We start from the raw sequence: 16171 nt of genomic DNA, 5'->3' as shown, positions 1-16171 counted from the left end.
TGTCTTAGTGACAATTGCACGTTGAGACAACTTGCAGATGACGGCGTAGTGTCTAACACAGGGCCAAAAGAGGTTGACCTGCAAGGACCCTTACAGGATACCTTGGACAATTTGTCTACTTGGGCTATTCAGCTAGGTATCGAATTCTCCACGCAGAAAACTGAGTTCGTCGTTTTTTCTAGGAAGCATAGCCCAGCACAACCGAAGCTTCAACTTTTGGGTAAACCGATCACTCATTCCATGTCTTTTAAATATCTCGGGGTATGGTTCGATTCCAAATGCACCTGGAGATCCCACATTGAGTATCTGAGACGAAAATGCCAACTAAGGATCAATTTCCTTCGATCAATTACCGGAACGTGGTGGGGAGCCCATCCACAAGATCTTCTAACGTTGTACCGGACAACGATTTTATCGGTTTTAGAGTACGGTAGTTTTTGCTTCCAGTCGGCAGCTAAAACGCACATCATCAAGCTGGAACGGATCCAGTATCGTTGTCTTCGTATCGCGTTAGGATGCATGCACTCGACTCATACTATGAGTCTCGAAGTGCTGGCGGGCATGTTGCCACTATCCGTCCGTTTTTCAGAGTTATCTCTGAGGCTCCTCACCCGTTGCGAAGTAATGAACCCACTGGTGATCGAAAACTTTGAGAAGCTTCTGGAGCTAAATCCTCAAACATGTTTTATGACTTTGTACTACCTATATTTAACACAGGATGTCAGCCCTTCAAGAAATATTCCCAATCGTGTAGTCTTCTCCGATTTCGGCAATTCAGTGAATTTTGATTTATCTATGACGCAGGAAATCCGCGGAATTCCAGAGCATCATCGTCCTATGATTGCTCCGTCATTATACTCTGCAAAGTTTGGCCATGTTGATTCTGCAAAAACGTGTTTCACATATGGATCTCTAATAGAGGAGTCCGCTGGTTTTGGTGTATTTAATGAATTTCATAGCGCCTCTCGAAAACTTGAAGCTCCTTGTTCTGTGTATGTGGCTGAACTGGCTGCAATTCACTACACTTTGGAAACTAGCTTCACTTCTTCCAGACCACTACTTTATTTTTACGGATAGTCTCAGTTCTGTCGAGGCTATCCGTTCCATTAGGCCGGTAAAGCACTTCTCGTATTTTCTCTTGAACGTCCTAAACGGTTATTTTATTTAGGCATATGTCGATAAGTTGTTTTGTTTTCCGAAAATCGTTAAAAGCGTACCGCGTAAAAAGCAGCATTTGTGAGAAAACCGCGTAAAAAAAGTGTAAATTTTGCAAAGCTCCTAAAAATCCCGCTTAATTCCGAAATCCATGTGAAAAAACCACGTACGTCCTAAAAATCGCACAAAAAAACCGCGTAAAAAGCTACTCCAGTGTATTTTTTTTGGTTTATCCGTTTTTTTTTTATTTCAATTATCCATATGCCATTATAGGAGCACACCATAATAGGAACATATAATCATGACTGGTACATCTACCCTAATACAGAAAACTTTAGGGAACATTTGTGCGTTTCCACTTTAAAAAATGTGGTAAAAAAGTGCGAGTTTCCGTCTAGTCGTCTTGGTGTATTCCGTGCACCTATTCCTCATGAAGCGAGAAATAAGTGTGCCAAAGATACTTAGACGGTTTGATGGAAACGTTTACATTTTAAGCTGCAATTTGGGTTACATGCATCTGATAGCATGCTTGGCAGGATTATGTTGAGATGTTGTTGGCTGGTTGCCTGTCGATGAATGAAACAGTTCAATCAAACCACAGAATTAACACCTTATTTTGATAAAAAAAAATGTGCCCTCCATGACTCGGCACAGCTTATGTGTCAAATATGGATGGATGAGATGATTAAAACTCATCAACCTGATGTTCACAGTATAGACATTCCAGCTCACAAATTACTCGTTTTGAATGCTAAAAAGGATCTCCTGCCACCGTTTTCCGACTTGTCAACGGATAAATGTTGTGATGTGAATTTTGAATATGCAAAGTACAGAACCAAATTGCGCCCATCTATACCAGGCTCTCGACTACACAGAAAAACAAAACTACCCACCGCTTGGGTTTTTTAAACTCAAATTTGAGTTATTTGACCTCTGCCCGTTTCATTTCCTCTCGCTATTGTTGTCAAAAATAGAACGAAAGATTCGACTCAACCGTCTAGTTCCGTACGAGAAGCCAAAATTGAGTAATATGCGATATACCCAAATTTGAGTTAATTGAACTTAATTTTGGGTAGAAAAAATTGAAAATAACTTAGCGATGGGTAATTTTTTTTGCCGTCCTTAAATGCAAACTACTTTGAGCCGGTTTACCCAAATTTGGCTTATCGTACGGAACATGGGAGATGAGTGAAAAGAACTTAATTTTGGGTTGTTTTGAATTTCTGTGTACATATGTATAAATGTGCTCCCTCTTTCTAGAATGTTGGCACACAGATACAACGAGGAACAATTTGAATAATTTGTCCGTACTGTACTTTAGGCTTCTATGAAACATTGTGGCATCAACGCGAAGATCTAGCTGCTCGTGATTTAGATGTGCTTAACTGAAGAAAGAAATACATTCCAACTAACAAGTAGGAGATCTGTCGCCTCGGTAAATTTTCCATAAATGATTCACTGAATTTATGATCTAGATTTGCTAAAGAACAGTTTGCACCGAGATCGAGTTGATTAAACAAGAAAATATGTCATGTTAATTCTGCAGTTGATGTACGTATATTTAGTTTACTATCTATAAGTACATGCTATACCAGACTAGACTAGACACCGTTGGATTCTTCGTGACGCTAATTACGGGCTACCGTGCTGATGTCATTAATTAGAGTAATCCCCCCCCCCTCGTTAATTATCTTCATTAGTTTGAACGTGAGATTATGCTGATTTTCGTGTCCTCTTTGTTTTTTGTTGGGTTCATTGGGTGTATCTCAGTATTTTTTTTAGTCTTGTTTCAAGATGCATATATTATTTCCTTTCAAGTATTCAATGCAAGAGGTTAAAAAAAACATCATTCATATTCCATGAATTCATTAACATCTTTTTAAAGGACGAACGAAGCATCCTTATTTCATATCAAACAGTAATCTATCACTCTGGGGAATACATATAAACTTATACTAAAAAGCATGGCTCATCAGAATTTCATCTTAGCAATTTTCCAAGATTTACACAGCAGACTTGTTACAAAAATCTCAATTTTGAATCCGCAAATTCTGCGCCATAATATTTTCATGGCCCAACATTTGACTACCATCGGAAAAATTACTTCGAGCTTTAAAAAAAAATGATTGGAGTACCTTTGCAAGCAACCTTAAGATTATATAAATGTTTATACAAATTGATTTCCTTGTGGAGTCTTGTCAAGGTTGAATGTGTCAATTAGTTCAATTGCACTTCTTATAGCGAGGTGAAGAGTATGTGAGTAAATTTCATTTAATTTAAAACACCATCAAATTGACGGCGTCAATAAGCTACAGCAAACCTGCCCCGAGGGAATCACACATGAATTTGCATTTCAAATGATTATGTTTTATTATACCTCATTTACCGGCCAGTCTTATGCGGCAATGACAAGCTCCTCTCGTTGCACGGTATGGCTACACGTTTCTGAATTGTGTCAGGTAAAAGTCCCGGTGGTTGGGGAATCCCGGCGGTAATTTTTTGCACATTCACTTTAATCTCATTGCATGGGTCAGCATGGTGCTTCAGGGTAACACCCATTGTGTCCCTCACAGCAGATAGTTGTTTAATTAGCTTCTTCTCAGAGCAGTCAGTACAAGTAGGGTAGGATGGTGCAAAATGCACCGTTTCAGCAAAACCGTCAATTGCTGGCGTATGGAAGCTAAAATCAAGTAGAAAGTAATGGTGTATGGTTCATTACCATGTTTTCTACGAAGATCAAGTGATTTCGAACTACAAAATGATGAATTTTCATGATTTTCAAGGTATTTTATAAATTGGTTCCAAAATGATAGCGGAGCAAAACGCCTGATTCATGGTGCGATATGCACCACAACATTGGGGTAAGACGCACGACAACAATGGCCAAAACGCACCACAACACTGGGGTAAAATGCACCGAATGATAGACAAACCATAACCCCTGCAAGTAGATAATGCAAAGGGATGAGGTATTTTAAATGATTATTCCTTTACGTTATATCTGAAATAATGTCTCAATAGAGTTTTAAACTGTGATTCATGAAGTAAAACATCCAAAAAAATATAAGAAATGCGAATTCGTTAAATTTTTTGCGATTTTGCTGTTAAAAGCTTAATTTGCAGTCGACGAGTTTAACAACTGTGTCATATTTTGCACAAAATGCTATTTTTTAAATAAATCATTAGGTCAATATATGATTTTAGGATCAAGAATTATTTGTGAAACCTCCAATTGAAAATAAACACAATCCGTGACCCGGAAAATGCATCTGAGGAAAAGTTATCGCTGTTTTTCTATAACTGGGCATTTTACCCCAGGGGTGCATTATGGGCTGTTCTCCCTTATGTACCTATAGGGCTTTGCATTCCTGGCGCATATCTAACGGTCTAGGCATTTATAGTCAATGACCAGGAGAAAAGGGGTAAATAGCCGAAAACCTATTCCACACGTATAATAACAAGATGTCACACTCACCGCGTGCTTGTAATTATCTCGTTTAGAAGTTCGGTTGTATTTGTTGAAACACCTGAAAGAATTAATAAACTTTGTTTTTGCCACTGCAGAAACTTTGTCATGATTAATCCACATAAAAGGGAGATAGAGAACATATTTTTCATGAGAGTCGAGATAACAACTACTATATTTCCACCCTCTATCTTTTACATTTGTTTAAACCAGGGCTGGTTCTTCCATTTACTTCGCACACTCTTTTCCAACTAATCTGTGAGAATGCTAGCCACACAATGAGCGGTACACTCCGTGCGGCACAGGGAGCGAATGTACAACAAGCGCTACTGTCTCTTTGAATTATTTGCAGACTTTCCTTACCACGACTGCATGCATACGAGATGAAGAAGAGCATAACCATAGAGGTAACTCTAAGACCACTGGGTCCCGAACAAAATCATTATTATTTTTGGCTCACTCAGTACCAGAACAACGGTCCCAAGCAGTCCCAAGCTATTTCACTCACCCCTGCATGTTCTGCATGAATCCACACACCCCTGATGTTATCTGTCAAACTTTCATAGCGAATCAAAACAAACATAGTGTAGTAATAGAATTTCAACTAGAATAGGGTACGTTAATCGTTTGCTTGGGACCAATAGGCTACTAAAGTGGTGAGCCAATTTAAAATCGTTAGTTTCGTATTGATTGTTGCTACTTCTAGATTGAACTAGCATTTTCACCAAATGTAATAGAATGTTTTGGTTCTATCTCTTTCACTCTACTCAAAACTGAAATGCATTAAAAAATGATAAAATGATACGCACTCTTTGCACACTGTCAAAGAATCATTGTACACAAAATCAACTTTGTTCAAATCAAAACAAAAAAACTAACCCATCTGTGGTGGATGATGGCACCGAGGGGGACGACTCTATCTACGATGCAGAAAAGATTGTGTTTTGCTGTGGCTAGCTGCGCGCACGCTGAGTAGACAGAAAAAAGATTGATGACGATTCTGAAGATTTCCTGCAAAAAGATGATGCACGATGCAAGTAGATGCGCCAAATGAAAGAAGATTTTTCGAAGATTGATTCGCTAGTGTGAGATTTGTTGAGCATCTAAACTTGAGATTTAGATGTGTCGCCCCCCTCGGATGGCACAAGCTTCCAAGAAAATTCTGTTACAGTGAACCACATTATTTAAATGGATTTCTTCGCCAGTTAGTCGTCTGTCACTTCGTTTGTGACCGGAACTATCAACTCTATGCTTTCATCTCCTCCATCTATCGTATAAAAATTATCACTTTAGTCTGTTATTTGAAATTAGCATCTTCAACTATGTAAATCGTAGACTTCACGCAGAAGTAATACCAACAATCAATACGAAACTAACGATTTTAAATTGGCTCACCACTTTAGTAACCTATTGGTCCCAAGCAAACGATTAACGTACCCTATTCTAGTCGAAATTCTAGTACTACGCAATGTTTGTTTTGATTCGCTATGAAAGTTTGACAGATAAAATGAGGGGTTATTGGTTTTTCCTATGTTTCGAGGGGTGATTCGACAAGCTTGGGACCGAAGAGAGTACCAGAGCTGAGCCAAAAAGTTGAGCACGTTATTTCGGGACCTTCTAGTCTTAGAGTTACCTCTATGGTAATATTGTATCTGCGTGTTGCTATTACATCATTATTTCATACATCAGCTTGAATAACGTTGATCGATATTACATTTTTTTTTTTTGCTGTGAAGAGCAACATATCAAATGAAATACGCATATTAGTAGGGTTGTTAATGACGTTAACGTCGTTTAAAACAGCATTAAACCCAGTACCGCATCTATAGGAGCACACACAACTATATGAGCGTTTACCCTACCCTGACGATAATAGCATAGAGGTAACTCTAAGACCACTGGGTCCCGAAGAAAATCATTATTATTTTTGGCTCACTCAGTACCAGAACAACGGTCCCAAGCAGTCCCAAGCTATTTCACTCACCCCTGCATGTTCTGCATGAATACACACACCCCTGATGTTATCTGTCAAACTTTCATAGCGAATCAAAACAAACATAGTGTAGTAATAGATTTTCAACTAGAATAGGGTACGTTAATCGTTTGCTTGGGACCAATAGGCTACTAAAGTGGTGAGCCAATTTAAAATCGTTAGTTTCGTATTGATTGTTGATAATAGGTAGCCGAAGCGGTCATTTTTCTAGTTCTGGAAATCCCTAGATTTGACGAGAAATTTAATTTATATTTAACACGAAACATGATACCCTAGAAGCTATACGCAAATTACATTAAATGTGCAGTTTATTTCTGCCGACGAGTTCACCCATAAGCCTTCCTGCATTGATAAGTAAACCTCAGACATGATAAGTAAGTTGATTCAAATTTGTATTGAAAATTTTAACATTGTTGCAATCGCATTCGTAGATAAATAATTGGATGCAATAAATATAAATGCTTCAGAGATAATCGTACACGATGATTGATGAGTTTTGAATCGATTCTGGGCTCCCTTTTTACAACTTAAAAGAACAATGATTTTAAGGTGTTGATACCTATAGGGGAAACGTAGTCAAGAGTGAGACAGTTCTTGTCCAACAATTTTGTTCGATGAAAGCAACGAACAAGCCCTTGACTCCATTCGAATGGTATGCACACATAGATTTTTTCGCCGAGCCCGGAAAAAAGTGCCGACAATAAGTAGGGGTTTTTCTAATTATTACTATTGATGAGGCTTGGTAAATGATTGCTTTTACCGAAATTTTGTAGAAACCAGATCCAAATTTCGGTAAAGTATTATATGTTCAACGAAACATCGGAAAATTTTCAGTTTACTGAACTATTACGGCAATATATTTAACCGAGGACAGATTTTGATTTTAAGTGTACAGGCTTCTAGTTTCAGGTGGATTTGTTGTAATCTAATTTAGTTACAACGAGAAATGTAATGGTAAATGTTTGACTCATTGTTCCTCACTAGGCAGGAACAGTGAAACAAAGAGTCTTGAACATTGAGACAAATGTTTTAATATGGTTCAAATCATAAAATTATTTATCGACCACACCTCTTTTTTTGTTGCCGGCGCCGGTGGTGTAGTGGTAAGCGTGACTGCTTTCTCATCTCCAATGGGTCTGAGGCATAAAAATCTCTGGTCACGTCTTCGGAAGGGAAGTAAAGCCATTGGACCCGGCCCATGTGTGTTGAATGGGTGCGATATCCTACGCAGGTGTGGATTCTGCCTTCCTGCATAGTCTTCTTCTTCTTCTTCTTCTTCTTCTTCTTCTTTCCTTTATTTAACGTCGGTCTCTGTTCCGCAATCTAATGCCAATCACCGACGGACATCGATTGCCATCCATTGACGGCAATCGAATGTGCAGCAAGGCAGCTTCCACACCTGCGTAGGAATATCGCACCCATTCAACACACATGGACCGGGACCAACGGCTTTACTTCCCTTCCGAAGGAAGACGTGACCAGAAATTTTTATGCCTCAGAAAAATCCCACCGACCTCGAGTGGGATTGAACCCAGACCCATTAGGGTGAGAAAGCAGTCACGCTTACAACTACACCACCGGCGCCGGCTCCTGCACATTCGATTGCCGTCAATGGATGGCAATCGATGTCCGTCGGTGATTGGCACTAGATTGCTGAACATAGACCAACATTAAATAAAGGAAAGAAGAAGACACCCTTTTTTTTTATTTTCCTTGATTTATTTTCCGGAGGCATCAGGCGTGATCAGAGATGTTATACCTCAGAACATCCCGGTGGCACCCAATGGGATTGAACTCAGGCCTGCTGGAGTGAGAGGTAATCACGCTTACCACTACACCACCGGAGCCGCTTTCGACCACACCTTGTCCTATTCATATTGAATCGATCGCTTTGATGTTTCTATTAAAAAGGCGTATAGGCGTTTGAGCAAAAATTAAATTGTATATTCATGTCGGCATCAAGGTGACTACATATAGGTGTTGTAATGTGTCAAATTCATGATTCAGCCATGTTGGATTTTTGTATGGGACAGTGACCGAGTTTGTTTACAATTTGCTCTAAAACCACACTTTTCCACCCCGCGACCTCCTCGCCTATATAGCGACAAAGCTGTATCACCATTTATATACCCACCATGGTCGGCATGTCGGTGGTGTTTTAGTGCACGCTATTTCAAAACTACCCATATTTGGGTAGAATTCACCCAGATCGGTCAAAACTGAACGTTCCCAAAAATGGGTAAACTGTGTTGGGAGTGACAAGATGACAAATGAACATCGTCGATAGGATTCATATCTAATGTTGTTCATTTGTCAACTTGTCACTGCCAACACAGTTTACCCATTAATGGGTACAATTTCACCCATTTTGCAGTAAAGTAGGTTAACCCATTTAATGGGTAAAAATATTATATGACATGTGCAATTGACCACTTTGTCAAGCAGTTTTGGCGTGACTTTCTACCAGCGATTTCACAAAACTGGACCATCTAATTTCTATTTTTTATGAAACGCATAAATGTTGGTTACTTTTCTCGTGGTTCTAGAAAAAAATCTCAAGATAATGTTTTATTTCAAAGTTCGAGTGGTTGTAAACGTCATTTTAACTGCTCGAATGAAGTGGTTAATTTCGTTCTAATTCCTAAATTTGGTGTAAATTAAACTATTTCTGATTAGAAATGGTTTTGCTAGAACATCGTTGCTTGCTATTTGCAAAATTCACACAAGCACAACATCAGCAGCTCTTATTATGAGAAAAACTAAAATACATACATTCGTGACTGTCTTGGGCGAAAGTGTCGTATGACAGAGCCTGTCATATGACATTTTAGTTTGGTATACCAGTATACTGTTGTTTTGCAAGTGTCGGAAGCAAAGGAAGTCGATTATCACAGAAAATGTGTCGACTACGGTGACCACTTACAAGACTGGGTGGGATAGATGGGACAAGTCCTACGTACAAAAATACCTTGATAGAACAGTCTACGTTTTGTCCCATCCACCATTTAATAGAGAACACAGTTAAAATGCTGAATTAATCCTCCAAAGATAAGATCTTACCCTTCATTCTAATAGAAATTCCGACTAAAGTGCTCATACGATGAGAACAGGTTTATGAATTCTCATGTGATTTAAGGTAACTAACGCATGATGGATTTTGGCCCTTAGCTAGACACTGAGGCCGGGGTTTTCAGAACACGGCTGGATGTGGCCAGCATCGAGGCTAGCATAGTCATGTGCTCTGGCTATTATTAATAATTTGAAGATAAAAGACTGATGCGAGGAGGGCTTGACAAAATCGAGTAATTACTGTAACATATTTAAAACATCAATACAAAGTAATGATAATCAACCCGAATGAAAACCGTCTAAAATAGCATTAACTCCATTCGAATGTTGTTCGGCAACAGTCCGTTATCGCGCACCACACAAATACACTACTACAAATCAAATATCCTAATTACCTCCGAGCCTATGTGGACTGTGAACAATCATTTTGTACTGGTTGAAGCATGTGGCCCGTTGCTAGTTGGCCGTTAATATCAAGGTTGTAATGTAATCAATAATCGTGAAACGATACAGACAAAAAACCCCTCTTAAAACGGTCAGACTATCTATGTCTCACAATCAATCGATTGCCTTTGTTTGAATATACGACGGCCAATCATATGTGCACATTGTTACTAATGCCGTTAAACGACCATCGTTTACTGATATCGGCGGGCAACGTCAGTATCACATGACTGATAATGTTCTCGTTTTCGTTTCCCTCGCATCGAAAAACAACGGCTGTGTGATATGAAATCGTCGTTTGCTGAATTCGTTGGCTGATGTGAATGGATTGTAAATCATTTCGTGCAAGGTGATACCTCGAGTGCCGTTGCACCACATGATGATCAATCCGTTATCGCAAGGATTTGGACTATTCGTTTGGTATGTACAAGAGCACCCGCACCGATGCATTGCTATTCGGGCTGATAATTTCATAACTTTAATCGTTGCTATTTTAGTAAGCAACTATAGTTTACGCGCGGTCGTTGCTATTACGATTGTTAATTTAAGTTTTCGACTATCGCACCGTGTTGCGTACGCCCCTCGTGCGACGCCACACCTACTCATTTTCCTCATTTACCTCATTTACTCATTTACGGTGCTGATGCTTCGATACCTTGCGCACACGGTAACCGCAGAATATTAGTTGTCAAATCAAACAAAAATATTCACGTTTGTTTTCAACACGAATATTTTTAAAATAAACGTAACATTATTTTTGTTTTAAACATTATTATCAATGGATTCTAACTCCTACTAGACATAAAATTAAGTGAATTTTGTTACAAACAAAGAACAATGAACTATCGGCTCCGTAGAGCTAACGCGATTGAGCCTTCCAAATAAACGAACTAGTTAAAATATTTTTCTTCGACGGTAAATTTTTCTGCGTGTACTACTGGATTGTACCAACAAACAATCAATACGAAACTAACTATTTTAAATTGGCTCACTACTTGACTAGCCTATTGGTCCCAAGAAAATCGATTAACGTACCCCATTCTAGTCAAAATTCTAGTACTACACCATGTTTGTTTTGATTAGCTATGAAAGCTTGACAGATAAAATGAGGGGTTATTGGATTTTCCTATGTTTCCAGGGGTGAATCGATTAGCTTGGGGCCGAAGATAATACCAACAATCAATACGAAACTAACGATTTTAAATTGGCTCACCACTTTAGTAGCCTATTGGTCCCAAGCAAACGATTAACGTACCCTATTCTAGTTGAAATTCTATTACTACACTATGTTTGTTTTGATTCGCTATGAAAGTTTGACAGATAACATCAGGGGTGTGTGGATTCATGCAGAACATGCAGGGGTGAGTGAAATAGCTTGGGACTGCTTGGGACCGTTGTTCTGGTACTGAGTGAGCCAAAAATAATAATGATTTTCTTCGGGACCCAGTGGTCTTAGAGTTACCTCTATGATAATACCAGAGCTGAGCCAAAAAAGGAAGGTCCATTAATTATGTCACGCAAATTCGGTCCATTTTAAACCCCCCTCCCCCTTTGTCACATTTTTTGTATGGACCTTAATTTTTTTTTGTATGACCCTTCACAGTTTCCAAAACCCCCCCTCTCTCCTAAAAGTGTGACATAAATAATGGACGATCCCAAAGTTGAGCACATTTCTTCGGGACCTACTAGCAACTTGACAACAACCACTTGACTAGCCTATTGGTCCCAAGCAAACGATTAACGTACCCTATTCTAGTCGAAATTCTAGTACTACGCAATGTTTGTTTTGATTCGCTATGAAAGTTTGACAGATAAAATGAGGGGTTATTGGTTTTCACTATGTTTCGAGGGGTGAATCGATTAGTTTGGGACCGAAGAGAGTACCAGAGCTGAGCCAAAAAGTTGAGCACGTTATTTCGGGACCTTCTAGTCTTAGAGTTACCTCTATGCTACTAGTCTTAGAGTTACCTCTATGCTACTAGTCTTAAGACCGGCGCACAATAGATACGTTTTCGGGTTTTTTGACAGATAATGCATGGGCTAACTGTCAAAAAACCTGAAAACGTATCTATTGTGCGCTGGCCTTTAGAGTTACCTCTATGATTGTACTAGCATTTTCACCAAATGTACTGGAATGTTTTGGTTCTATCTCTTTCTAGAGGCACGCAATAACCTTTAACTTCAACGCAGGCAACGACTGTAATTAAATTAATTCCATTAACTACTGCTTTGATTACATTAATAACACAATGTAGAACATTAACTACTTTTTAACTCCATTAATTACAGTTGAAATTTCGTAATTAAAGCAACAATCAATACGAAACTATCGATTTGAAATTGGCTCACTACTTGACTAGCCTATTGGTCCCAAGCAAACGATTAACGTATCCCATTCTAGTCGGACTTCTAGTACTACACTATGTTTGTTTTGATTCTCTATGAAAGTTTGACAGATAAAATGAGGGGTTAGTGGATTTTCCTATGTTTCGAGGGGTGAATCGATTAGCTTGGGACCGAAGAGAGTACCAGAGCTGAGCCAAAACGTTGTGCACATTTCTTCGGGACCTACTAGTCTTAGAGTTACCTCTATGATTAAAGTACATTAATTACATTTTCAATACTTTTAATTACATTAATTGCAGATAGATAATTTTAACACAAACGAAGTGACAGACGACTTACTGGCGAAGAAATCCATTAAAATAATGTGGTTCACTGTAATAGAATTTTCTTGGAAGCTTGTGCCATCATCCACCAGATGGGTTAGTTTTTTTGTTTTGATTTGAACAAAGTTGATTTTGTGTACAATGATTCTTTGACAGTGTGCAAAGAGTGCGTATCATTTTGTCATTTTTTTTATGCATTTCAGTTTTGAGTAGAGTGAAAGAGATTGAACCAAAATATTCTAGTACATTTGGTGAAAATGCTAGTTCAATCCAATAGTGGTGTTGCCATGTGGTACAATCCAGTAGTAGTGGTGTTGCCATGTGGTACACTGAAAAATTGCAATAGAAGGTTAGTCACCAAAGTTTTCGAGCCGCTCCGTCTGTCACTTCGTTTGTGATTTTAATTACCGTCAGTACTACTTCAAAACGCATTAATTACTTTAAGTACTTTTGACTGCATTTTAACATCAACGCACCGGTTCTTTGTATTGCGTGACCCTCGGTGGTTCGCTGCAGTAGATTTTCTTTGAAACTTGTGCCGTCATCCACCAGATGGGCTAGTATTTTTGTTTTGATTTTAACAAAGTTGATTTTGTGTGCAATGATCTTTGACAGTGTGCAAAGAGTGTATCAATTTGTCATTTTTTTTATGCATTTCAGATTTGAGTAGAGTGAAATAGATCTCGCATAAGCATTAACTTCTCCAAAGGATCATCACCCAATCATTTCAAACATGTGCTGCACTCTCATTGGTGTAAAAATGACAGCACAGGGAACAAAAAATAATCGATTAGTTGTTAATCGAGTAATTAAAAAATGGGACATCTCTGATTTTGATGTGATTGTTAAAAGCGCAACTCTACCGAGGGGCAGCATAACCACAAAATTACCTTGCATACGAGGGGTATTCATTGGATGAAAGGGACCGTGAAAGAGGACCCTAAAATAGAAAGTATTTCTTCCGACTGTTTCACCTTAGTATTCTTCTTTGGAAAAACTTTCAACTCAAAAACTAATTTTTATTTCGAATATTTTAGCTCTTGACACCGCGAATTTCGTGAAACTTATTATTTGAAAATGCGTGAATTTTATGTATGTATGTAAGGTAGCCACCATCCTTTCAAGACTTGTCTTGTATGCAGCTCCACTTAATAGCAAGATCAATTTGAGCTACCGATCTGAATTCACAATATCGCTGTATGAAGGGCCAAAAACGGAAGGGCGGACCCGTAAGCAGAGACACTTACGCGAAATCCACGGGAATTTAAGAATCTCCTTCCAACGATACGCTCCAACAAATCGAATAACACAATTCATTTGAAAATGCGTGAAATTTTATTGACACAAATTTTGTTGTTCATTGGATGAAAGGGACCGTAATACCAACAATCAATACAAAACTAACGATTTTAAATTGGCTCGCCACTTTAGTAGCCTATTGGTCCCAAGCAAACGATTAACGTACCCTATTCTAGTTGAAATTCTATTACTACACTATGTTTGTTTTGATTCGCTATGAAAGTTTGACAGATAACATCAGGGGTGTGTGGATTCATGCAGAACATGCAGGGGTGAGTGAAATAGCTTGGGACTGCTTGGGACCGTTGTTCTGGTACTGAGTGAGCCAAAAATAATAATGATTTTCTTCGGGACCCAGTGGTCTTAGAGTTACCTCTATGGTAATACCATAGAGGTAACTCTAAGACCAGAAGGTCCCAAAGAAACGAACTCAACTTTTTGGCTCAGCTCTGGTACTATCTTCGGTCCCAAGCTAATCGATTCACCCCTCGAAATATAGGAAAATCCACTAACCCCTCATTTCATCTGTCAAACTTTCATAGCAAATCAAAACAAACATAGTGTAGTACTAGAATTTCGACTAGAATGGGGTACGTTAATCGTTTGCTTGGGACCAATAGGCTAGTCAAGCAGTGAGCCAATTTAAAATCGTTAGCTTCGTATTGATTGTTGGTAATACCAACAATCAATACGAAACTAACGATTTTAAATTGGCTCACTACTTGATTAGCCTATTGGTCCCAAGCAAACGATTAACGTATCCCATTCTAGTCGAAATTCTAGTACTACGCAATGTTTGTTTTGATTCGCTAAATTCTTTCGTGAGTCTATTTAACAAAATAGGTTTTTATATTGACAGTTCTACAATTCGATTTGAAAGTTTTAACTTTTAAAAGTAAAAAACGAGTTACTTTTGAATTGACAGTTAACTGACTTTTGTTTTGAAAGCTAAAGACTTCCCGAAAAAAATAACAACAAAAATACATTAAAAAACAATGTAACAATAAGACGAAAATTGTTGTCTTAACTATGATTAATATTGTTACGTGTACAATAAATTTACCTTGATTTATGTTGTACAAAACAGTAAATTTCATGGTAAATGGAAAATTTACAATAAAAAAGGGGGGTTGTTAAGTATCTTAACAATGAAATTTTCATGATTTCCCCATATATTTTTTTTTCAATAACGTTATATATTATTGTTATTTCACTGTTGGTTGGCGAAATTATTGATTAAAAAAAATAACAGTGTACTTTAGAGTGTATGTGTTGGCTTGACAGATCTACTTTATCGACTTTAAAAATAAATCGAAAAAATAAAACATCGCCCCGGGAAGGGAAGGGGGGGGGTGGTATGTCTGTTACGGGTGAGTCCTTTTTTACTGGTTATGGATTGAGATTCGATCCGGAACTTGTGAGAAATGGAGGCCTGCACTCGCCAACATTTTATTATGTACATTCATTGTACAGCTAGGTAGCAGTTTTGCCGTTTTCGGAATAGTACAACATTATAACAATCATTTTTATTGTCGACAATAAATATTAATGTTAGAGCATTGTTTCCACTGAAAATTTCACTGTTATTTTTTTTCGGGTTTCTACCAAAAAGAACCAACGAAAACTTTTAATTCTACCAATGGATTTTTCAATTTTACTAGCGATAATTTGTGTATGTGTCGGACAAATACTTAATATGTGTACACATAAAAGCCATGTGTAACCACACATACTATTCATTTGACTCATAAATTTCATGTGTGCTTCTGGGTGGATTCTGTTTATGTGTGATCACATCATGTGGAATTTGACATGGAAATTCGTCAATAAAAAGGTATGGAATTTTATTAGTGTGGATATGTTACATTGGTCTATTTGAAAAGTGACGCGAGTATTCTTCTTTACACGCTATTTCAAAACTACCCAAATTTGGGTAGAATCCACCCAAATTCGTCAAAACTGAACCTACCCAAAAATGGGTAAACTGTGTTGGGAGTGACAAGTTGACAAATGAACAACGTCGATCGGATTGATGTCAATGTTGTTCATTTGTCAACTTGTCACTCCCAACACAGT

Source organism: Ochlerotatus camptorhynchus, unplaced genomic scaffold (genome assembly GCF_037179485.1).
Source record: "Ochlerotatus camptorhynchus isolate MF236.1 unplaced genomic scaffold, CSIRO-AGI_Acam_v1.1 ptg000019l, whole genome shotgun sequence".
Taxonomy (NCBI): domain Eukaryota; kingdom Metazoa; phylum Arthropoda; class Insecta; order Diptera; family Culicidae; genus Ochlerotatus; species Ochlerotatus camptorhynchus.
Note: the sequence above shows the minus strand (reverse complement) of the source record.